We start from the raw sequence: 25,809 nt of genomic DNA, 5'->3' as shown, positions 1-25,809 counted from the left end.
AATTCCATGGACAGAGTATCCTGTGAGGCTATAGTCCATGGGGTTTGAAAGAATCAAACATGACTGAACGATTCACACACACACACACACACACACACACACACACACACACACACACACACAGTCGAACACGACTGAGTGACTAACACACACAATACACACCATTTCTCACAAATAGGGAGTCAATCCATATTTCAACACTTCCTTAAGAAGTCTCTCAAATTCCAAGGCGCTCTCACAAATTCTTTAGAACCATAAATTATTCATTGGGGAAGACATATGCTTTGAAACAGCCCAATTAACACTACATTAATTGGATGCTTACTGAGGTCACTGAAAATAAAGGGAAGTTTAGCAATTAACTATTCTTAAGGCTGTCACCGTCCAGTAAGTCTGGACCAGGAATTCTCAAACTCTGCTGTGCATCTATTACCTGGTATCCTGTTAAAATGCAGATTCTGAATGACAGTAGGTCTGGGGCCAGGGATTCTGTATTTCTAACAAACTCCCAGGCAGTACTGGTGGTTTATGGACTACCCTTTGAACTGCAAGGCACAAAATGAAATTGTAAACAAGGCTCTATTTTTATAATTAAAAACTGTGTTTTGACGTTCATTAGAAAGGAAAAAAATGTGCTAGGCAGCTGAAAGCTACAAAGGGAATGGAGCTTTTCATAAAGCTTTTACTAATAATTCATCCTTGTCCCCCCATAAATTCAAGTTCACATTTATAAACCAGATTTTTTTTCAAGGCAATGCCTTTACCCAGAATTAACTACTTAAACTTAATTAAATACAAAAAGGAAAAATCCATTTATTATATTTAAAACTATTATTCTCTACCTCCCAATAAGCCAAATAATTTCATTTTAATCAGCATACATGGAAGCATTACAGTTAGAAAGAGAACACTAATTTTGGTAGTAATATCTGGACAACTTTACTAGTCAAAAATATTTTTCCTCCTTTTAAGTTCTTGGCATCTCTCAGGAAATTATTAGCCAATACGTAAGTTTCTAAGTGATATCTTAGATTTTTTAAAAACATCAAGTAGCTAAAGACTATATAAGATTAAACTGAAATGATAACTATATCAAAAAAGTTAAACCAAAAATTAGAATCCCCCAAATATATAAACATGAAAATCAAACTGAGTAGGATCCTCTGGGACCTTTCTGGGTAAAAAAAAACCCCTCCATGTCACCTGTTTCTTGTTCACAGAAAAAAAATGTCTTTAGTCTTGGAGACCTTCCCAGAGTTCCAGATAACAGACACAAGTAGTTAATGATAAGAATAACAGAGTCACAGGACTTCTAGTTCCTCCTGAAGGGACATAGATAACAGTCTCCAGCATACCTTTGAATTGCTCTAGCGAAGGACAGTGACTACAGGCTGACCACAGGCACATAGGCCCCAGACTAGTTTGAACCAGAAGGTTAATGACTGAGATTCCTGAAACATGACCCTGTTATTTCACCACCAACAAAACAGAAGGATGTCCAGGAGTTGCTCAGGCACCCTGCAACCCTCACCTCTAAGGCTGCTTTAAAAAACCCTTCCCAGAAATCCAGCTGGGAGTTGGGTCTTTTTGAGTGTGAGCTGCTCATCCTTCTTGCTTGACATCCTGCAATAAACACTGTACTTTTCTTCACCAAAACCAGTTGTGAGAAGATTGACTTTGCTGCACAATGGGCAAGTGGACCCAAGTTCAGCAGCAATGATCTTTCCAAATCTTGGAAGAACATTCATTTGTTTCAGCACTGTTTTTCCTCCTTTCATAAGTAAACTTCTTTTAATTTAACACACTTAACACTTAACAGACTCATATAACCTTTTATAGCTATCTTGAGATCAGCACACGGTACCCATTTTTTAGAAAAAGATAATAGTTCATAATGACAAATCAAAAAAGGTGCAAATGTGTTCTGAGATGCTTTTAATGGGTCTATGGTACTTAAGGTTTCCCACAATTTTGTGAACCATTATTAACAGAGTTCTATTCATGTTCAGTTTAAGTTACTAAAAGTTGTTTCTTGTTTTTTTTTTAAGTGTTTTATTCTTTGTGGCTGACAACTAGGGGTAAAGAACAGTTATAATATAAAGGCATTCCTTTAAGTCTCTGTTGAAGGAGTCAGGCTGATTTGACAGAGCTCAATTCGGGGGCAGTGGGTATTTTTTGCTTTCCTCTCCACCCATCCTCTTAACCGTGTCCTGTAATTAAAGCCTAACATGTACAAATCGAGCAGGATTACTGGGCAAGAGCCGTTTCAGGAGGGTATGAATTGCTTCTGTGCTAGTTCTAGAATATCAGCTGGGAAACATCATCAAAAGGAAATCAAGGCAATTCCTTTGCTGATAAGGAAATTGTAAAGAATCTCTTTAGGACTAGAAACTGCCAGTTCAGTAATGCAAATGCCCTTGTGTTTATCTCAACAATAACAATCTCCCCATTTACTATTTAGCAAAGATTGAAAGAGCAAAATCAAAAACTCAAAACATGGAAGGTGTAAAAGAAGTCTCTTTATTGCTCAGTACTTTGGCAAGCATAATACCACATTTACATCTGTCTGAGTGGTAACTTCAACAAGTCTGAGAAAATAAATGTGAGCTGAATATCAATCAACAAGAGAGATAATTCTGAGCAACTGTGTGTTGTGTGTGGAGGGCAGGGGTTGAGTACCAAAGAGGTGAACATTAAGCAGAGTGAAGAAAGCTCACAAAACTAAAACTCAGTAGCTTTAGCTCCTGAATAAAGATGAACTCAGAGCAAGTTTTCTAAATCATCTTGCCATGTCAAATACACACACACTGAAAAAGCTTCAGTACATTTAAGGATGTTTTGTAAAGCACCCTTTTCTTCCTGAATTCTGCTATTCTTTCTGTTCCTCAACAATTATGTGTGTCCGTGGTCTAATTATTTCCTCATTCTCTGCTCATCTCTCCTTTCTTAAGACCCTCCCTTCCTCTTTTTTTTTTTTAAATCTCCCTCATACAGCCAGAAATGAGCAAATCCAGTTCTCTTTCAGTATTCATGTTTTAGTTAGATTCATATTTTTTGTGCCTTCTCCATTAGTACTCATTCACAACTGCCCTGGTTTCCTTGGTGCCTGATAAATGTTAGTATGATGCCACAAGTAGCTGGGAAATGTCACTCAAGAAGGCTTGATTACAGTGGCAAAGAAGTGAAAACATCAAAGCAAAATAGCTAATGGAAACTTAAAAAAAAAAGTCCTCACATTTAGCTGAGTGCCTAAAAGGTACATGGAGGGAACTCAATAATAAGTTTGCTTCAGTGTTTGTGTGGAAATTTTAAAGACCTTTCTTACCACAAGCAACCTTGTACTCTGCAGCTAGACTCCTCCCAAAAGCTAGAAGAATTCATGAATGGTGATTGAGCAAGGAGGTTTTTTTTTCCCTTTCATTTAAATTTCCAGGTATTAAAATCTGAAGTAGTGGTCAGGATAAGTGAGAGTTCAAAGCATGACAAGAATGACTGCATTAAAAATAAAAAAGGCTGGAGATGATCCTATTATGATACATATTTTTTTCTTCTCAGATCATCCCTCTTCAACTTCCACAGAATCACATGACTTATGAACAACATTTAAATTAAAAATGTCTCTTTTAGAATTTTGGTATGCTTTCAGATATTTTACTCATAGATGTTTTTTGTCATCCTCTGTCTCCATTTACTCATCTTTCAGTTAAGTTCAGTCGCTCAGTCGTGTCCAACTCTTTGTGACCCCATGAATCACAGCACGCCAGGCCTCCCTGTCCATCACCAACTCCCAGAGTTCATCCCAACTCTTGTCCATCGAGTCGGTGATGCCATCCAGCCATCTCATCCTCAGTCATCCCCTTCTCCTCCCGCCCCCAATCCTTCCCAGCATCAGAGTCTTTTCCAATGAGTCAACTCTTCGCATGAGGTGGCCAAAGTATTGGAGTTTCAGCTTTAGCATCAGTCCTTCCAATGAACACCCAGGACTGATCTCCTTTAGAATGGACTGGTTGGATCTCCTTGCAGTCCAAGGGACTCTCCAGAGTGTTCTCCAACACCACAGTTCAAAAGCATCAATTCTTCGGCGCTCAGCTTTCTTCACAGTCCAACTTTCACATCCATACACGACCATTGGAAAAACCATAGCTTTGACTAGATGGACCTTTGTTGGCAAAGTAATGTCTCTGCTTTTCAATATGCTATCTAGGTTGGTCATAACTTTTCTTCTAAGGAGTAAGCGTCTTTTAATTTCATGGCTGCAATCACCATCTTCAGTGATTTTGGAGCCCCCCAAAATAAAGTCTGACACTGTTTCCACTGTTTCCCCATCTATTTCCCATGAAGTGATGGGACCAGATGCCATGATTTTCGTTTTCTGAAAGCTTTAAGCCAACTTTTTCGCTCTCCTCTTTCACTTTCATCAAGAGGCTTTTGAGTTCCTCTTCACTTTCTGCCATAAGGGTGGTGTCATCTGTATATCTGAGGTTATTGATATTTCTCCTGGCAATCCTGATTCCAGCTTGTGCTTCATCCAGCCCAGCGTTTCTCATGATGTACTCTGCATATAAGTTAAATAAGCAGGGTGACAATATACAGCCTTGACGTACTCCTTTTCCTATTTGGAACCAGTCTGTAGTTTCATGTCCAGTTCTAACTGTTGCTTCCTGGCCTGCATATAGGTTTCTCAAGAGGCAGGTCAGGTGGTCTGGTATTCCCATCTCTTTCAGGATTTTCCACAGTTTATTGTGATCCACACAGTCAAAGGCTTTGGCATAGTCAATAAAGCAGAAATAGATATTTTTCTGGAACTCTCTTGCTTTTTCCATGATCCAGCAGATGTTGGAAATTTGATCTCTGGTTCCTCTGCCTTTTCTAAAACCAGCTTGAACATCTGGAAGTTCACAGTTCAGGTATTGCTGAAGCCTGCCTTGGAGAATTTTGAGCATTACTTTACTAGTGTGTGAGGTGAGTGCAATTGTGTGGTAGTTTGAGCATTCTTTGGCATTGCCTTTCTTTGGGCAATTTCACTCATCTTTAAGTGGGGAAAATGAAACATAGCATGACTTTCTGCACACACAGATCAAGGAAGGAAATTAAAGTAACCTGTGCCATCCTCAACAAATGGATCATATCTACATTCTGCTGGAGGGGTCAGGAGGAAGAACAAAAAGGTTAGTAAGAGGAAAAAATAGGTCAAGCCCTAGGTTTCAAAATAAATGATGGTGCAGGTTTTGGCTATCTCATCTCTACTGCCAATTACTGAAGGCAGTTTAGATGCTAGCTAAGAATATTAGCTCAGATACAAGATTACCTGTGTCCTAACCAAGCTTCTGCCTGACTTACAGTGTGGTGAAGTAACTTAACTTCTCTAAGCCTCAATTTCTCATGAGTTAATATGGACACTAAAAATACCCATAACTTATAGGCTGTTATAAGGATTACATGAGATTTTTCAAGGAGAAGGCTAACTGTCACACATTAAGACCCACTTAATAAATTCATCAGCAATATTGCTAGTGGAACTTCCCTGATAGCTCAGTTGGTAAAGAATCCACCTGCAATGCAGGAGATTCTGGTTTGCTTCCTGGGTGGGAAAGATCTGCTGAAGAAGGGATAGGCTACCCACTCCAGTATTCTTGGGCTTCCCTGGTGGCTCAGCTGGTAAAGAATCTGCCTGCAATGTGGGAGACCTGGGTTCAATTCCTAGGTTGGGAAGATCCCCTGGTGAAGGGAAAGGCTAACCACTTCAGCATTCTGGCCTGGAGAATTCCATGGACTGCACAGTCCATAAACGGCAGTTCTTATTTTGTACGTAAGCTGATACTCCTATAAATGCATGCTCAGTCACGTCCTATTCTTTGTGACCCCACAGACTGTAGCCCGCCAGGCTCCTCTGTCCATGGAATTTCCCAGGCAACAATACTGGGGTGGGTTGCCATTTCTTCCTCCAGGGGACCTCCTGCATTGTGCGCAGATTCTTTACTGCTGAGCCCCTGGAGAAGCCTCTCCTATAAATAGTATGTTCTTAAAGGAACGGGGTGTCTTTCTAAATCCCCAAAGTGTCTCTTATACTAAATATTCTGTATGTTGTAGTCCATGCTTAAAGACAATAATCACAATATCTACTCTCAGAAAGATGGCTTGCTAAGATGCCAGTGCTTTGCAATGGATAAATCCAAAATGAAGAAATAATGCTAAGGCAGACTCTGCCTGTTGGTTACCTGTCTAACAACCACGTCTCATTATTCTGCTAACAGAACAATTTTCTACCCTATGGTGATACAGGATAAGCCACAATAGGTATAAGCTAGTTGTGGTAATATTTTAATTATCATCGCTAGTGATTGATCTGGGGGTGAGCACGTGCTCCAGTTTGGCCCAAGAGAACCTGAGAGGATGTCTGCTAGAGGTTTCTGAATAAGTAACCTGTGTGTATGTGAGTAGCTAGTGAAATAAGTACCTAGTGAAATAAGAACCTAGTGAATAAGTGAAATGAGGACCTAGTCAGTAAGTATCTAGTGAATAAATACCTAGTAAAAATGAAATCTTCCCCATCTGCACGAAGAATTAGTAAGTTAGCAGTATTTGTTATTTATCCAGTATTTGTTATTTATCTACAATTCTAGATAGACAGTTTCAAATAAGTATAAAATTTCCAACAGTTCTCATTCATTTTTTCATGGTATGTTTCTAAAATGATGGGGGACAATAAATAAGTAACTATAGGGAAGTAACAAAAACGCATATCAGATAGACTTTTCTACCTGTGTTAGACTTGTGTAAGGATTAGGCATGTATGTGTATATCCCTTGGGAAAAATACTATATCAGCTGATGTAAGGTAAGACAAGGAAGTGGAAAAGAAATTAAAGATGGTTTCAAGTCTGAGTGATTAGGATGATTAAAGTGTCACAACTAAATCACTAAAAAGGAGTACATTCTGAGGTAATTCTGATGAGGTCTGCTTTAAACAGGTTGAGTTCAACACATGAAAGCAAGATAACTCAGAGCAAGCAGCTGGAGGAACAGGATACAATGTCAATTTCTTTTAAACTGAAGTACAGTTAATTTACAGTGTTTCAGGTATACAGAAAAGTGATTGTTTTATACACACACATACACATATATAATTTTTCAGATTCTTTTCGATTATATTATAGGTTATTAAAGACACTGACTATAATTCCCTGTGCTATACAGTAGGTCCTTACTGTTTGTCTATTTTATATACAGTAATGCATATTTGTTAATCCCAAACTCTTAATTTATCTCTCTTCATAATGTCAACTCTTAAAGTGTTGATTTTGATGTCACTAGCATAGAACTGCCAATTGAAATCAAGAACTCTACATGGGAGAGAAGAGTGTGAAGAATGGGCAGAGAACTAATATCTAAGTGCCAGAAAAGCTCAGTTAGTTTAATTGGTGGCTCCACCATGTATTGGGCTTCCCTTGTGGCTCAGCTGGTAAAGAATCTGCCTGCAATGCAGGAGACCTGGGTTCGATCCCTGGGTTGGGAAGATTCCCTGGAGAAGGAAAAGGCTACCCACTCCAGTATTCTGACCTAGAGAATTCTACAGTCCATGGGGTTGCAAAAGCTTCCCTGATAACTCAGTTGGTAAAGAATCCACCTGCAATGCAGTAGACCCTGGTTCGATTCCTGGGTTGGGAAGATCCTCTGGAGAAGGGATAGGTTATCCACTCCAAAATTCTTGGGCTTCCCTTGTGGCTCTACTGGTAAGGAATCCACCTGCAATGCAGGAGACCTGGGTTCTATCTCTGGGTTGGGAAGATCCCCTGGAGAACGGAAAGGCTACCCACTCCAGTATTCTGGCCTGGAGAATTCCATGGACTGTATAGTCCATGGGGTCGCAAAGAGTCAGACACGACTGAGCAACTTTTACTTTCACCACCATGTATTAGCTAAATATGTGGGCCTGCTAATTCACTGAAGAGTTCTAAGTATCATTTTCCTCATCTGTAAAAGAAAAATAACTACCCTATCAAGTAGTTGTAAGAAATAAATGACATAATTAATACAAAGCCTTCAGCACAATGACTAATATATATGTTCTTAAGCAATAGGTTTCGGGTCAGAAAGAGGAAGACCATGAAAGGAGACGGATAAGAAGTGACAGGTTCATGCATTCATTCATACAAACCAGAGTGTACCAAGTATCTACAATATGTAAGACACTGAGTTGGAACAAGAACCCAGAGATGGTAAAGACATTTGCAGTTCAAATTCAACATTTGTTGAGTACTGTCTTATGTCAGATACTATGATATGTTTTCACTGATCTCACTTAAGGGATATAACACAAGGTGGGAGACCGTTCCAAAGAGATCAGGTAGGTAAGTTAGGAACTTAGAAAAGATGATTAATGTGGGTAAAATGGAAATTACTTGTGATCTTTGAGAAAATCTTTTCGGTTTGCAAGAATAAGGCTGGGATGAGTGGACAAAAAGGGAAGGAAATGTGGGCTGGGGCGGGGTGTGGGGGGTGGGGTGGGGTTAGGTGGTTTACAGGCACACTAGAGCAAAACAAGAAAGTAGTACTGGTTTATGTAGGTGAATTAGAGATTGTGCTTGCCTCAAAGAAAATGAGAAGGGGTCAGTGGAAAGGAAGAGACAAGAACAATTAATAAATACTTCAATTGGTAAAGCATCCGACTGCAATGCAGGAGACCCCGGTTCAATTCCTGGATTGGGAAGATCTGCTGAAGAAGGGATAGGCTACCCACTCCAGTATTCTTGGGCTTCCCTGGTGGCTCAGCTGGTAAAGAATCTGCCTGCAATGCAGGAGACCTGGGTTTGATCCCTGGGTTGGGAAGTCCCCTAGTGAAGGGAAAGGCTACCCACTCCAGTATTCTGGAGAATTCCATGGACAATGTAGTCCATGGGATCTCAAAGAGTCGGACACAACTGAGCAACTTTCACTTACTCACTCACTGATTTTTTAAACTGTGAAAAAGAAATACTCAGATATACTTGGAAAAGAAAATATTTTTTGTACAAATTAGTCACTCAGTGAATGAACAACTAAACTAATCAACACTTCGGTAGGCTCGGTTTGATAAAGAGACATGGAAGAGGAAGATTTTTCTTAACTATGATAACTTCACAAGATTTTAAGAGGATAGACAAAACATTTTTTCTACAAGTGAAAATCTCATTCTCCTGAACACTACTCAGTAGGGGTGTTCTTTATGCTTGCATACAGTGTGTGCCAAGATCTCAGGGCAAGGTGAAGGGAACCATGCTCTACTATCAGTGAAAATATCTTCAATACCACTCTCTCTATCCCATTTTATCACAAGAGCCAATCAGCACTATCGAAACACCAAATTTACTTTTTTTTTGCAGACTTTTTTTGGGAGGGTTCACTGGGTCTTTGTTGCTGTGCATGGGCTATCTTTAGTTGTGACAAGTGGGGGCTATCTCTTGTTGCAGTGCTGTACAGCATGGGCTTGAGGACATGTAGGCTTCCGTAGTGGTGGTGCATGGGCTTAATTGCATCGAACCCATGTCCCCTGCATTGGTAAGTAGATTCTTAACCATTCCTAACCAGGGAAGTCCCGAAATGTACTTCTAAACATCTACCCAAACAAAAGGATACAACCAGGACCAGGAAAGGGGTAAACAAAGTACCTGACACCAGTCTCATCCCTTCATTGACTTCCTCTCACCAGTTTCTTCACTAGAGAGAAGGGCTTGGTCCTGTTTTAACTTTGGCTCCAACAGACTAACATGATTTTAATAAAAGATATATTATAAACCCTACCTACCCTTCTTAAAATTATAACCTCCCCCAGTGTCCATTTTGCTGCTTTTATCACCTTCAAATACACTATATGCTTAGTTTCTCCCCCACTTCTAGAATGTAAACCTCTTAGGGCAGGTTTTTCAGTCTGCTTTGTTCACGATTGCGTCTCCAGATGTAATGTTGGTCAGACAGTACTCATGAAATGTACACCCGTGGTGGACTCATGTCAATGTATGGCAAAACCAACACAGTATTGTAAAGTAAAATAAAGTTAAAATAAAAATTAAAAAAAAAAAGAAAAATAGAGTTGATGAAAAACTGAGTAAAATCAATCCCATCATAATAAAAACAATGTTGTGAAAAGTTTCTTTTGCATGGACTTTTGCACCATTTTCCCTGTGTTAATGTTATTTTGCAAATCTCACAATATTTCATATGAATTGGTTTCTTTCAATTAGATTGTGACTTTCTGGAATATAGCTCCACATATTATTTTTAATTATTTCCTTATTGCTCTCATGTACTAAATGCCAGCTAATAAATAGTCTAGTTACCTCTTCTTTACATTCCTGCTCCTGCCTTTTCCTTTCGCTGCCTCATGCCAACGCCACTTTGCTGGAGAGGGTTTGGCACTGTTTCAGCGAAGTCATTCTCCACACTACTTTGTTACAAAGTGATTGAATAGACCACAGCTCTAAGTTGTTGAAATGGCAAGCAGTGTTTTCCAAACGGAATTCTTTTATGAGTTACAATGCAATAAAATAGTTCAGTGATTCAACTTGCTGTATTACATTTCATTCACTTAGAGGGAAATTCCACTACAGACAACTGAAGAGAATTCACTTTTATTTTTATTCTTCAGATACTTCACATTTGGTGAGATTTCTCAGACTGAGTACCTGAACCCTCAAAGGTCTCAGAATAGACATGGACTGTTTAGACTAGGTTAACTACAAAATATATTAACCACAAAGAGCCCTTCACAACTTGGTCTTCGGTTACTGATTGCCTCTTCCTAGACTTCTTGGTATGATATTTGAGTATTACTTCATAATCCAGTGTAGAAAAATTGTAATTTATGTTTACAAATAAGGAATTCCCTGAATATTTCTTAACAAGTTTGTAAGACTGCAACATTCTCTAAAAGATGAATGTAAATAGAAATTAAGTTAAAACAAGCCTCTGATAAATATCACCTCTATTGATTGAAGGCTTTTGATTTTTTCAAAGTCACGTGAATACAACCTGCATTTCAGGTGTATTTAGTGATCACTACAGTTCATTTTAGAAAAATTATTTATGCCTACAATAATCAAGCCACAATGGTTAAGTTCCATCTTTAAAAATAGTATATGTAATAAATATACTTTAGAATACTTATGAATTTTTGCCTAGCTAAAACATTTATGGCATTTTGATTCCACTTATTTGACTTAGTATGAACAGAATGCTAGATTTCTAATTTAAAAAATAGGTATGCAACAACGAAGGTTTACGTATAGCACAGGGAACTGTAGTGAATATCTTGTAATAATCTACAATGGAAAATAATCTGAAAAATAATATATGTGTATGTGTATAACTGAATCACCTTGCTGCATACCTGAAACATAGTAAGTCAACTCTACTTCAATAAAATAGCTATATCAAGAAAAAAAAGGACTTTTTTTACATACTATACTTTGGACTTCAGTCATTTGTTTGTAAAGTACTTTTATTTAACATTACACTTTTGCTGTTGGAGTTTGTTCTAGATCAGCACTTTCAGTTAGAATGTTTTATGATAATGGAAACAGTCTATTTTTGGAGTGTCCAATACAGCAGCCTGTACCATATGTGGCTACTGAGCACTTGAAATGTGGCTAGTCTGACTGGGGAACTGAATTTGTAATTCTGTTAAATTTCAATTAAACTGTAATTTAAATAGCTACGTGGCAAGCAGCAACCAGTTGGACAGTACAGTTCTAGACAGTTCAAAAAACACTGGTAATTATTATTGAAAATAAATAATAATGATTCTCATAACTATACTATAAAGCTTGTATCACTGCCTCAGGAAATGCTGACGCATCTTGACTAATTGTGCAAGAAGTACTGAAGTTTCAGTACTGTTTGACCACTTTATAAGTCAACCTTCCACTATACTCTCCCTCCCCACCATCACTTGTGGCCTCTACTCTCTCTTTGAAATCAGTTGTGAAACAAAAAGCTAAGATCTAAAAATCTAACCAGTAGTCTAACTCTGACCCTAGGCTGGAGGTATAGTCACCAATGCCATCTCTATAATGCACCTTCTCCTCAGACTAGTCACATTCAATTAACTCTTGACCAGGCTGTCTTTGTTTTAAGCAGGAATGAAAGAGAACCACAATAGGAAACAGGAACTGTTGCATTTAGTTATCACACAGCAGTGAGAGTGTATATGTGTATGTGTGTTTTCACAGGGTCTAGGAGAGCAATTATACCTACCCCTTCCTTCTTCTTCCTGTTAGATACGTTTTCAAGCACTTGACAGAAGAGTCCCACAGCTAGCTAAAAGTAATTCCTCCCTGAATTGTTAGTGAAGTTCAGGTAGTCTTCCCTTAAAAGACTACTTGTTCTCAATAGCTGCTTGAAAGAGACTGCTAGAATTAAGCTTGGTTTCTTTTCTCATTTTAATAAATAACAATATTAATGCTTACACGGGGATAAAACGCTTTCTTTCACATACCTGTTTGTCAGTCACTCAGTCATGTCTGTTTCTTTATGACCCTGTGAACTGTAGCCCTCCAGGCTCCTCTGCTCATGAAATTCTCCAGGCAAGAATGCTGGAGTAGGTTGCCATTCCCTTCTCCAGGGGATCTTCCCTACCCAGGGATCAAACCTGGGTCTCCTGCATTTCAGGCAGACTCTTAACCATCTGAGCCACCAGGGAAGCACCTTCACATACCTAATTGCATTCAATTATTGTAACATCCTGGTAAGACAGGAAGATGTTATGATTATTCTGACTTTTTTTTATGAGTGGCATCTGATTCCCAGTTTGTCACGTTTTTCCGGTATACCAACCCTTGGCAAAAGTGCTACCCAACGATGGCTCTGGGAAAAAGTGGACACTGTAGAAAAAACCTATGACCCACTTCTTTATGATATTTGAGTGTAATTAACTGAGCTCTCAAATTTAGTCCTTGAAACTTTTTCATTCCTTTCTTGGTACTACATAGTTTTAAAATGGTTTAAAAGGGAAATATGAAAAGTATCCATAGTTTTGCTTGGGAAGGTTTCTATTGTTTGTCTACTTAATATATGATCTCTGATATAATTGGTTAAATGCCTATAATCATCCTTCTATTATATTGTTACTAGTCATATAAATAGGTTTACCACATGTGCTTGATGATGTTGCTAGCTCTTTTCTGCTTATGTGAGAGTATGGAGAAAGGATTTAAAGAATGGGACAGAAAGAGTCAAGAATATGTAAGTCACATAGTGAAGATGACGTTAATATGTTCTGAGTTTTAGAGTTTCAGGACTGTTGGAAAACTAATCACATTCATAAGACATTTTGCAACTATATTATTTCCTCAATAAATCTATAAATAATAGCTACTGGCTATACCTACAGAATGAGTGTAGATATTCACAGATTGTCTATAGTTCCTACTTGTTCTTATGTTTTGTGAATATTCATGCAATTTTGCTGTTTTTGTTTTTTGAGCAAACCATGAAGCTTCTAGGATCTTAGTTCCCTAACCAGGGCTCAAACCTGGGCCCTTGGCAGTGAAACTCGGAGTTCTAACCACTGGACAACTAGGGAATTCCCTATTTTTTTTCTTTTTCAAATACAATTAATGAATTATGTCAAGAAAAGGTCTGTATTGGTCTTTCCTTCAAAATTAACACAATAAAGTTGCAAATCTGTTCTTTCAGTAAAAGTAAGGACTAAAAGGACTCAGAAATAGGTTTGTTCTAATGATATTTGTCTCAGTTAAAATAAAGGCTAAAATAACTCATAAATAAGCTTGCCAAAAGGATCTCCACCAGTAAGCAGGAAAAATTCTTACTACACTATAATAAAACATGGTCCTGGGCCACCCCTCATAGGAATCTCATAAGACTAAGGAGAGCTCATCTCATTTAAAAATGAATACTAATAAAAAATGCTGTCATAGATCAGATGGAAGCTGAATTAAAAAAAAAAAAGGAGATATTCAATGAAGTAATTGCTATATAAAACCAGGGCTCATGGCAGGGATATAAGAGTCAACCCAAAAAGGGAATGAAAAATGAGGTGGCAGAAGTCAAGAGAGATGTGAGAATAAAATAAAACCACTACTGAAATGTAGCCTGCACTGGGAAGCAGACGAAAATGTGCAATGCTGAAGGAGCGTGGTAAGTGACATGCAGCACAGAATTGAGAAAATTAACCAGATAGCCCAAAACAAAGTTTTAAAAATCAGAGAGAATTAGAGCTTTCAGCGATGAATATACTCATAATCAGTAACTGGGAAGAGGATGAAAATATAATAAAATTTTAAAATTAAGATAATTTTTAAAAAAAATCTTTCTAAGAATAAGACTTAAAGCTACATACAGATTGAAAGAATCCACAGTATGCCAGGGAAAAGGAACACAGAATAATTAAACACTGAAACATGTCCTAATTAAGTTACTAAATTCCAAAGATTAAACAAAAAAAAAATCTTCAGGCGTTCAGACAAGAAAGGCTCAAGAATAAGGCTGGGAAAACATTTACAACCTAAAGACTACAATAAATCCAATATTTATCCACTTGAATTACTGGTTTAAAAATTAACATTTATCATCACAATAGTTTTTCACATATGCATTACTTATTTTATAAAAAAAACATAGATAAAAATTATAGACAATTAAAACAGATTAACTGAATAAAAGTATAAAACCTAAGTGATTCCTTAGTATTAAGGATTAAATTTTTTAAGAAAATCTACTACCTTATGGTTGACATTTATTAAGACTAGTTACAACTTCATAAAAGAAAAACAGTTAAATCATATAAACAATTGTGATTTTTAAAATAAGCAACAATGCCATAATTTTGGAATATATTAGTTAGCCATGTTTCTATAACCTATAACCAGTTAAGTAATTTTTTTTCTTTTTCTAAAAATTTTTGTTGGAGTATAGTTGATTTACAGTATTGTGTTAGTTTCTGCTGTTAACCAGTCATGTCTTAAACAGCTGCAATAAAGGAAGGTAATTTTCTTGGGGTAGGGACATAGACAGTTGTGAGAGAATAGCTTCTTACAATCATTTATTTATAATATTATAGGTTTATGACTAATATCTAATTCAATGGACATAACAAGCTACAAATGTTTTATAATTCAATTATTTACAAAATCAAAAAGATAGCTTGTTAGCTTCATTTTACAAATGAAGAAATGAAAGCAAAGCTAAAGGAAACTAATTGGCTTAAGTTGCATATTGAATCAATGGGAACAGAAGAGTATCACTTCTACAATGAATTTTTTGTCTCTAACAGCTTTAGTCACAAATTTGCACTCATATTATTTTGGCTACTGAATAACACTGATCTAAAACAGAGCCTGTAGTATCATGATCTAGCACAACAAAATCATTAGGAGAATGCTGAAAGACTAGGGGGGAAATACATTTTGGGGAACACAACAGATGAGAATTCCATCAGTCAAAAAAGCACTTATCTGATAAGACTATTCTGCTGAGTCTTATATAAAAAACTGGAGTTTTTTTTTGTTTTGACCAAAAAAAAAAAAAAATCCTATTATTGAAGAGGGGGAAAATGCAGAAAAGATGTCGAACAGCTAACAGAGTTTAAAAAAAAAACAAAAACAAAATGAAATCTTCTAAAAATGACAGTTTAAAACCCATATATAATAGGGAGCCAACCACCTAGGGGCAATGGTGGATCCTAGTATAAGGTCAGGCCTGACATTACAGAGGAAGGTGTTTTCAGCTGTATTACAAAGAAAGAAACACCATCTCCTAACTTCACCTAACCGGGACATCTAAGATTATTGTCAATAGTAACACCTTTACAAGGTTGTATTAGATACTTTAATGGTAATTTTTTACACAAGAGAAATTATTAAATTGTCCAGTAATCTAGAGATTACTAGATGTCCAATAAACTAGACATCTCTTCAAGAAAATTAGAGATATCAAGGGACAATTTCATGCGAAGACTGGCACAATAAAGGACAGAAACGATATGGACCTAACAGAAGCAGAAGATATTAAGAAGAGGTGGCAAGAATACACAGAAGAACTATACAAAAAAGATCTTCATGACCCAAATAACCACAATGGTATGATCACTCACCCAGAGTTGGACATCCTGGAGTGTGAAGTTAAGTGGGCCTTAGGAAGCATCACTATGAACAAAGCTAGTGGAGGTGATGGAATTCCAGCTGAGCTATTTCAAATCTTAAAACATGATGCAGTTAAAGTGCTGCACTCAATATGCCAGCAAATTTTGAAAACTCAGCAATGGCCACAGGACTGGAAAAGGTCAGTTTTCCAATCCCAAAGAATGTTCAAACTACCACACAACTGCACTCATCTCACACGCTAGCAAAGTAATGCTCAAAATTCTCGCCCTGGAGAAGGAAATGGCAATCCACTCCAATATTCTTGCCTGGAGAATTGCATGAACAGAGAAGTCATGGCTACAGTCCATGGGGTCACAAAAAGTTGGACATGACTGAATGACTAACTTTCACATACTAGCAAAGTAATGTTCAAAATTCTTCAAGTGAGGGTCCAACAGTACATGAACCAAGAATTTCCAGATGTTCAAGCTGGATTTAGAAAAGGCAGAGGGACCAGAGATCAAACCGCTAACATACAATTTGATTCCTGAGAAATCTGTATGCAGGTCTGGAAGCAATAGTTAGAACGTGACATGGAACAACGGACTGGTTCCAAATTGGGAAAGGAGTACATCAAGGCTGTATACTGTCACCCTGCTTTTTTTAACTTACATGCAGAGTACATCATGCAAAATGCTGGGCTGGATGAAGCACAAACTGGAATCAAGATTGCCGGGAGAAATATCAATAACCTCAGCTATGGAGATGACTGGAGAAGGCAATGGCACCTCACTCCAGTACTCTTGCCTGGAAACTCCCACAGACGGAGGAGCCTGGTAGGCTGCAGTCCATGGGGTCGCGAAGAGTTGGACAGGACTGAGCGACTTCACTTTCACTTTTCACTTTCATGCATTGGAGAAGGAACTGGCAACCCACTCCAGTGTTCTTGCCTGGAGAATCCCAGGGACAGGGGAGCCTGGTGGGCTGTCGTCTATGGGGTAGCACAGAGTCGAACACGACTGAAGTGACTTACCAGCAGCAGCAGCATGGAGATGACACCACCCTTATGGCAGAAAGTGAAGAGGAACTAAAGAGCCTCTTGATGAAAGTCAAAGAGGAGAGTGAAAAAACTGGCTTAAAACTCAACATTCAAAAAATGGAGATCATGGCATCTGGTCCCATCACTTCATGGCAAATAGATGGGGAAACCATGGAAACAGTGACAGACTTTATTTCCTTGGCCTCCAAAATCACTGCAGACGGTGACTGCAGCCATGAAATGAAAAGATGCTTGCTCCTTGGAAGAAAAGCTATGACCAACCTAGACAGCATACTAAAAAGCAGAGACATTTTGCCGACAAAGGTCTGTCTAGTCAAAGCTTTGGTTTTTCCTGTAGTCATGTATGGATGTGAGAGTTGGACTATAAAGAAAGCTGAGTGCCAAAGAACTGATGCTTTTGAACTGTGGTGTTGGAGTGGACTCTTGAGTCCCTTGGACTGCAAGAAGATCCAACCAGTCAATCCTAAAGTAAATCAACTCTGAATATTCATTGGAAGGACTAACGCTAAATCTGAAACTTCAATACTTTGGCCACCTGACGTGAAGAATTGACTCACTGGAAAATATCCTGATGCTGGGAAAGACTGAAGGCAGGAGGAGAAGGGGACGACAGAGGATGAGATGGTTGGATGGCATCACCGACTGGATGGACGTGAGTTTGGTAAGCTGTGGGAAGTTGGACATGGGAGATGGACAGGGAAGCCTGGTGTGCTATAGTACATGGGGTTGCAGAGTTGGACATGTCTGAGCTGGTGATGGACAGGGAAGCCTGGTGTGCTGCAGTACACAGGGTTACAAAGTTGGACATGTCTGAGTGACTGAACTGAACTGTCCAGTAATCTGAGGCCAAAAATTTAAAGAAATGAAAACTCAACATTTTACTTTAAAGGAAAACAAAGACAATTTCTTCTGAAGAACTGGAGTAAATAATAACGGTTTGTCTAATTTGGTGACTCAGAGTAGTTATTTACCATTATTGCTCTTGAAGTTCTATTGGCTTTTCTGCTTAGTATTTGCTAAAAATTTTCTCCACACAGTGACTTTAATCTTGTCTTCCTTTCTCTAGAAGTAGAAAAATGAATGGTGCTGCTGGTGGAGAAAACAAAGCGTAAGAAAGAAGTCCTAGGCCCTTCCAAGACCACAAAATGGAAATCTTTTCACAGTGACATTTTAATTTTCCATCACAGAACACACCATTCATATATCTTGAGTTAGAACTGTATATTTGTCTAGGATTTCCTGAAATTAACGTTAAATCCGTTTGCAAAAGTGTTGGGTTCCAAATGTTTGCTTCCAAGTTAAGTATCTGTTTTTACCCACAAGTCAATGTTTCATAAGAAATGTAAGTTAGTTCACAGAGTTTATTAACTATAATGCAAATCTAATACTTTATTTTGCATTTTAAAATATCTTTAAAAAATACAGTTGAGATACAACTAATTATGCAAATCAGAAAATACTGAATTGAGTAATACTTTCAAAGCTCTATCTTGAATTAAGATAGAGTACATACAAATGACACAGCAAGTGGAGACTTGAGACTATTGTGAACTGAACTTTTTGATAACTTAAAGACTTTAGGGACTGCTGACATTCAGTTCAGTTCAGTTCAGTCACTGAGTTGGGTCTGACTCTTTGCGATCCCATGAATCACAGCACGCCAGGCCTCCCTGTCCATCACCAACTCCTGGAGTTCACTCAGACTCACTTCCATCGAGTCAGTGATGCCATCCAGCCATCTCATCGTCTGTCGTCCCCTTCTCCTCCTGCCCCCAATTTCTCCCAGCAGCAGAGTCTTTTCCAATGAGTCAACTCTTCACATGAGGTGGCCAAAGTACTGGAGTTTCAGCTTTAGTATCGTTCCTTCCAATGAATATTCAGGACTGCTTTCCTTTAGGATTGACTGGTTGGATCTGCTTGCAGTCCAAGGGACTCTCCAGAGTCTTCTCCAACACCACAGTGCAAAAGCATCCATTCTTCGGTGCTCAGCTTTCTTCACAGTCCAACTCTCGCATCCGTACATGACCACTGGAAAAACCATAGCCTTGACTAGATGGACCTTTGTTGGCAAAGTAATGTCTCTGCTTTTCAATATGCTATCTATGCTAAAGTTGGTCATAACTTTCCTTCCAAGGAGCAAGCGTCTTTTAATTTCATGGCTGCAGTCATGATCTGCAGTGATTTTGGAGCACAAAAAAATAAAGTCTGACAGTTTCCACTGTTTCCCCATCTATTTCCCATGAAGTGATGGGACCAGATGCTGCTGACATTAGCCTTGTATTAAATCAAATTTCATTAAAAAATGTATGGCTCTTCTGTCGCTCAACACACAATACATCATTAGCACTAAAACCACAGAAAATCAAGGTTAGAAAAGACTTCAGAGATTACATTCAATTTCACCTTACTTTAGAGGTGGATAAAACATATTCAGATGGAATAACTTAATATAAGTTATGCAACCAATTAGTTCTGGAACTGAAACCCCATCCTAATTTTAATCTAGCATCTTTTCCATTATTGGGGCTTCCCACGTGGTACAGTGGTAAAGAATATGCCTGCCAATGCAGGAGATCCTGGTTCAATCCCAGGGTCAGGAAGATTCCCTGGAGTAGGAAACGGCAACTGGCTCCAGTATTCTTGCCTGGGAAATCTCATGGACAGAGGAGCCTGGTGAGCTATGGTCCATGGGGTCACAAGGAGTTGGACATGACTGAGGGCCCACAGACACACACACACACACGTATATCTTTTCCATTATAATAATGCTTACTAGGCTGCAGTCCATGGGGTCGCAAAGAGTCAGACATAACTGAGCGACTTCATGTTCACTTTTCCCTTTCATGCACTGGAGAAGGAAATGGCAACCCATTCCAGTGTTCTTGCCTGGAGAATCCCAGGGACGGGGGAGCCTGGTGGGCTGCCGTCTATGGGATCGCACAGAGTTGGACACGACTGAGGCGACTTAGCAGCAGCAGTCATAATCAATGCCATGTTTTTGCTCAGAAATAAAGTAAAAAGAAAAAATTACTATAACCATTTTATCAGCATAATTTAGCATTATCTAGTGAAGCTGGGGATGAGTATACCAATTGACTGTCATATGGGCACATGAATTCATTAAAGCATTGTCTGTAATGGTGAAAAATGAGAACTTAGACATCTATCCACAGGGGAAAAAATAATTATAGCATAATCATCTGATGTGTCAATAAATGCCATACTATAGTTTTTTAAAAAAATTTTTTTAATTTTGTTTTTTGGCAGTGTCACATGTCATGCAGGATCTTAGTTCCCTAACCAGAGATCAGAACCCATACCCCTTGCACTGGAAGCACAGTCTAGGTTATTGGACCACCAGGGAAGTCACTGCCATACTGCATTTTAAATCAGTGAACTTGATTTAACTTTCATATATAACTCTCAAAAACATAATGAAAGAAAAACCAGATTGAAGAAATACACATAGGATATATTGAAATTGACGAAAATTTCAACACAGCCTAAATATTACTTGTAGAAAAGCACATATAATAAGAGTACAAATAGGAAGGGGAGGGAAACACACCAACTTCAGAAGATGAGACAGATCTTGGAAAGGAATGGAACTGGGAAGGGGTACAAAGAAGACTTCAATTCCCCAACACTGTATTTTTTTTAAAAATTAATTCTGAGAGAGAAGTTCATAGATGTTAATTACAGTCCACAAGTTTGAAATACTTTAACATAGAAAAAAAAATCCTTCTCTCCCCCAAAGAGGAAGATATAAAAATCGACTAGACTGAACAGTTATTTGAGGTAATTATCACAGCCCTAGGAAAGAGTGAATTATGTATACGTACATGAGAGAGAAAAGTTTTGGGGAGTAAAGTTAAATAAGTATAAATGTCAAAAATTGATGAAAAAATACTAAATAAAGGAGACTGTGAATTTTGGATTGGATAATTCTACAAGTTCACCATAAGTTAGTAGGTACTGCTAATAGGACAGTTTGACTGCTGCTGGGATATTTTTTAGGATGCTGAGAAAAGAAGGTTATTATGAGGTACAAAGGTGAATAAGGGCACTGGCAAAGATCACAAGGGGATGGGATGGGACATCGCATATATAAGACCTAAGGCGGTTTCTAGTTATCTGATTTCTTAGATCTCCTCTCAATTTATGCCTAATGCTAGTATCTAAAATATAGAAAGAATTCTTACTACTCAATAAACATAAAATACTCAATAAACATAAAAACAACACAATTTAAAAGTGAGCAAAGGTTTTGAACACATATTTGTCCAAAGACAGACAAATGGCCAAAAATCACTTGAAAAAACGCTCAACGCTATTAGTCATTGCTGCTGCTAAGTCACTTCAGTTGTGTCCGACTCTGTGCGACCCCATAGACGGCAGCCCACCAGGCTCCCCCGTCCCTGGGATTCTCCAGGCAAGAACACTGGAGTGGGTTGCCACTTCCTTCTCCAGTGCATGAAAGTGAAAAGTGAACATGAAGTCGCTCAGTCGTGTCTGACTCTTCACGACCCCATGGACTGCAGCCTACCAGGCTCCTCCGTCCATGGGAGTTTCCAGGTAAGAGTACTGGAGTGGGGTGCCACTGCCTTCTCTGATTAGTCATTAGGTAAATGTAAATCAAAACCAGAACGAGATACCACTTCATACCCAAGGATGGCTATAATTTATTTTATTTATTTATTTTGGCCACACCTCATGGCATGTGGGATTTTAGTCCCCTGAATAGGGATGGAACCCCTGCTCCCTGCATTGGGAATGTGGAGTATCAACCACTGGACCACCAGAGAAGTCCTCATCATTTTTTATAATGGCAAATAAGTGTTGGCAAAGATGTGAAGACACTTGAACCCTCTTACACTGGTGGTAGAAATACAAAATAGTGCAGCTGCTGTGGAAAACACTTTGTTCATTCCTTAAAAAAGTTAAACATAGCATTAAGAGCAATGTATTGCTAGCAATGATACAGCAATTCTACTCCTAGGTAAAACTGAAAACAGGGACTCAGATACTTGTGCACCAATGTTAACAGCAATATTATTCATAGTAGAAAGGTTGAAATAGCCTGTGTCCATCAAGAGGTGAAAGGATGAACAAAATATGGTTTAAACTTACAAAGGAACATTATACAGTCATAAAAAAGCAATGACGTTTTGGGACATGATATACCATGGATGGGCCTTGAAATATGCTAATTGAAATAAGACAGACACAAAAGGACAGATGTTATATGATTCACTTGCGTAAAATATTTTAGAAAAATTCATAGAGGCAGAAGAAGATGAGAGGTTGACCAGGGACTGGGCAAAGAGTGGGGAATGGACAGTTAATGCTTAATGGATATAGAGTTTCTGTTTGTGATGTCAGAAAAGTTCAAGAAAGGTGGTGACATACCCAAAATTATTTGCTTGGGATACATTTCTACAAGTGGACTTGATATGTCAAAAGATATTTGTTTGAAAAAGACATGTATCCATTGTTCATTGCAGCACTATTTACAATAGCTAGATGGAAACAACCTAGATGTCCATCGACAGATCAATGGATAAAGAAGATGTGGTGCATATGCATAATGGAATATTACTCAGCCATAAAAAGGAACGCATTTGAGTCAGTTCTAATGAGATAGATGAACTTAGAGCATATTATACAGAGGGAAGTAAGTTAGAAAGAGAAAGATAAACAGCGTATACTAACACGCTTACTCCTCAGAAGAAAAGTTATGACCAACCTAGATAGCATATTCAAAAGCAGAGACATTACTTTGCCGACTAAGGTCCGTCTAGTCAAGGCTATGGTTTTTCCTGTGGTCATGTATGGATGTGAGAGTTGGACTCTGAAGAAGGCTGAGGGCCGAAGAGTTGATGCTGTTGAACTGTGGTGTTGGAGAAGACTCTTGAGAGTCCCTTGGACTGCAAGCAGATCCAACCAGTCCATTCTGAAGGAGATCAGCCCTGGGTGTTCTTTGGAAGGAATGATGCTAAAGCCGAAACTCCAATACTTTGGCCACCTCATGCGAAGAGTTGACTCATTGGAAAAGACTCTGATGCTGGGAGGAATTGGGGGCAGGAGGAGAAGGGGACGACAGAGGGTAAGATGGCTGGATGGCATCACTGACTCGATGGACGTGAGTCTGAGTGAACTCCGGGAGTTGGTGATGGACAGGGAGGCCTGGCGTGCTGCGATTCATGGGGTCGCAAAGAGTCAGACACGACTGAGCGACTGAACTGAACTGAACACATATATACAGAATCTAGAAAGATGGTACTGAAGAACATATTTGTAGGGCAGCAATGGAGAAACATTAAAAGAAGCTTACTCCTTGGAAGGAAAGTTATGACCAACCTAGATAGCATATTAAAAAGCAGAGACATTACTTTGTCAACAAAGGTCTGTCTAGTCAAGGTAATGGTTTTTCTAGTAGTCATGTATGGATGTGAGAGTTGGACTATAAAGAAAGCTGAGCACAGACGAATTGATGCTTTTGAACTGTGGTGTTGGAGAAAACTCTTGAGAGTCCCTTGCACTGCAAGGAGGTTCAACCAGTCCATTCTGAAGGAGATCAGCCCTGGGATTTCTTTGGAAGGAATGATGCTAAAGCTGAAACTCCAATATTTTGGCCACCTGATGCGAAGAGCTGACTCATTTGAAAAGACCCTGATGCTGGGAAAGATTGAGGGCAGGAGGAGAAGGGGATAACAGAGGAATGTATGGAATGGAACCATACGGGGTTTGGGTGAACTCCGGGAGTTGGTGATAGACAGGGAGGCCTAGCGTGGAGGCCAGGAGGAGAAGGGGATAACAGAGGATGAGATAGTTGGATGGCACCACCAACTCGATGGACATGGGTTTGGGTGAACTCCGGGAGTTGGTAGACAGGGAGGCCTGGCGTGCTGCGGTTCATGGCGTGGCAAAGAGTCGGACACGACTGAGTGACTGAACTGAACTGAATGGAGGAAAAAACACAGATAACAGACTTATGAACATGGGGAGAGGGGAGGAAAGGGTGAGATGTATACAAAGAGTAACATGGAAACTTACATTACCGTATGTAAAATAGATAGCCAACGGGAATTTGATCTATGTCTCAGGAAACTCAAACAGGGGCTCTGTATCAACCTGGAGGTGTGAGATGGGGAGATAGATGGGAGGGAGGTTGAAGAGGAAGGGGCTGTATGTATACCTATGGCTGATTCATGTTGAGGTTTGACAGAAAAACAAAGTTCTGTAATTATTCTTTAATTAAAAATAAATTAAAAAATAAAAAAGGTATTTGTAATAATTATAATAGTCTTACTCTAATTTATATTTTCAGATTATTAATAAAGTTTAACATTTTCCCACTTAATGAGAAACTATTTGTAATCTCTTTTAATCACATGTCTAGTCAAATATGTCTAGCATCACAGGTCTAGTGAAATTTAGTGATCTTGTAAAGGCTTATGACTTTATGTTTCGAACGTTAAGTTTACTGAAGTTTAAACCATCACTTCTTGAAACTGATGCTGGCAGCACATGAATAATGAAACATGACAGTATATTGATTATGCTGGGATACTCAATAGGATATTCAGTTCAGTTCAATTCAGTCGCTCAGTCATGTCTGACTCTGCGATCCCATGAACTACAGCACACCAGGCCTCCCTGTCCATCACCAACTCCCAGAATTTACCCAAACTCATGTCGATTGAGTCGGTGATGCCATCTAACCATCTCATCTTCTGTTATCCCCTTCTCCTCCTGCCTTCAATCTTTCCTAACATCAGGGTCTTTTCAAATGAGTCAGCTCTTCGCATCAGGTGATATTACATCCTTTTTTTTTTTTTCTGTTTCCCCTATTAAAATATGTATATTTGCCTAGTAGATGAGAGATTTATTTTGGCACAAGCCCACCAGTAAACAGCATCTTGCTACCACTTCCTATACACTTTGTTTCACATACTTGATTATCAGCCTGTCTCCCTCCAATCTGTTGGAGGCCCAGGGCAATAAGTGATCAGCTCATAGTCATGACCAACATTTTACAACTTATAATTTGTAATAATTATCATCGATTTGATACATGACGGTCAACCACACTGAACTGTAAGCTCACTGATATAAGGACTGTTTTATTGTTGTTGTTGTTTAATCACTAATTCCTGTCAGACTCTTTACAACCCCATGGACGTGTATGTGTCCAATTGTAGCCTGGCAGGCTCCTCTGTCTATGGGATTTCCCAGGCAAGAATACTGGAGCGGGCTGCCATTTCCTTTTCCTGGGGATCTTCTCTATCCAAGGATCAAACCTGGGTCTCCCACACTGGCAGGCAGAGCTCTTTTTTTATTATTCAGGAAACAAACAAAAAAGGACTTTCTGTTAGCAACTGCTCTAAAGTAAAGAGGCCTTCATGCTGATGAAGTTCAAGGAAAAAATAGGGTCCTTAAGCTGTAATACTTCAGAGTCAGAGTAGATGAACTGAAAATGAATCACACTGCTATTTATAATGATAATTACATCATGGTTTATAATAGAAAACATCTGGAAACAACCCAAATGTCCATCAAAAAGAAACTGGTACAATTACATTTGACTGTGTACCTAACAGAACCCGAGACGGATCTATAGCAAAGATGTCTACTAATGTAGACATCTGTTTACTGTGAGTAAACAGTAATA

The sequence above is a fragment of the Capricornis sumatraensis genome, chromosome 17, assembly GCF_032405125.1.
Source record: "Capricornis sumatraensis isolate serow.1 chromosome 17, serow.2, whole genome shotgun sequence".
Taxonomy (NCBI): Eukaryota; Metazoa; Chordata; class Mammalia; order Artiodactyla; family Bovidae; genus Capricornis; species Capricornis sumatraensis.
The sequence above is the reverse complement of the archived record's forward strand: the minus strand, read 5'-3'. Positions refer to the sequence as shown.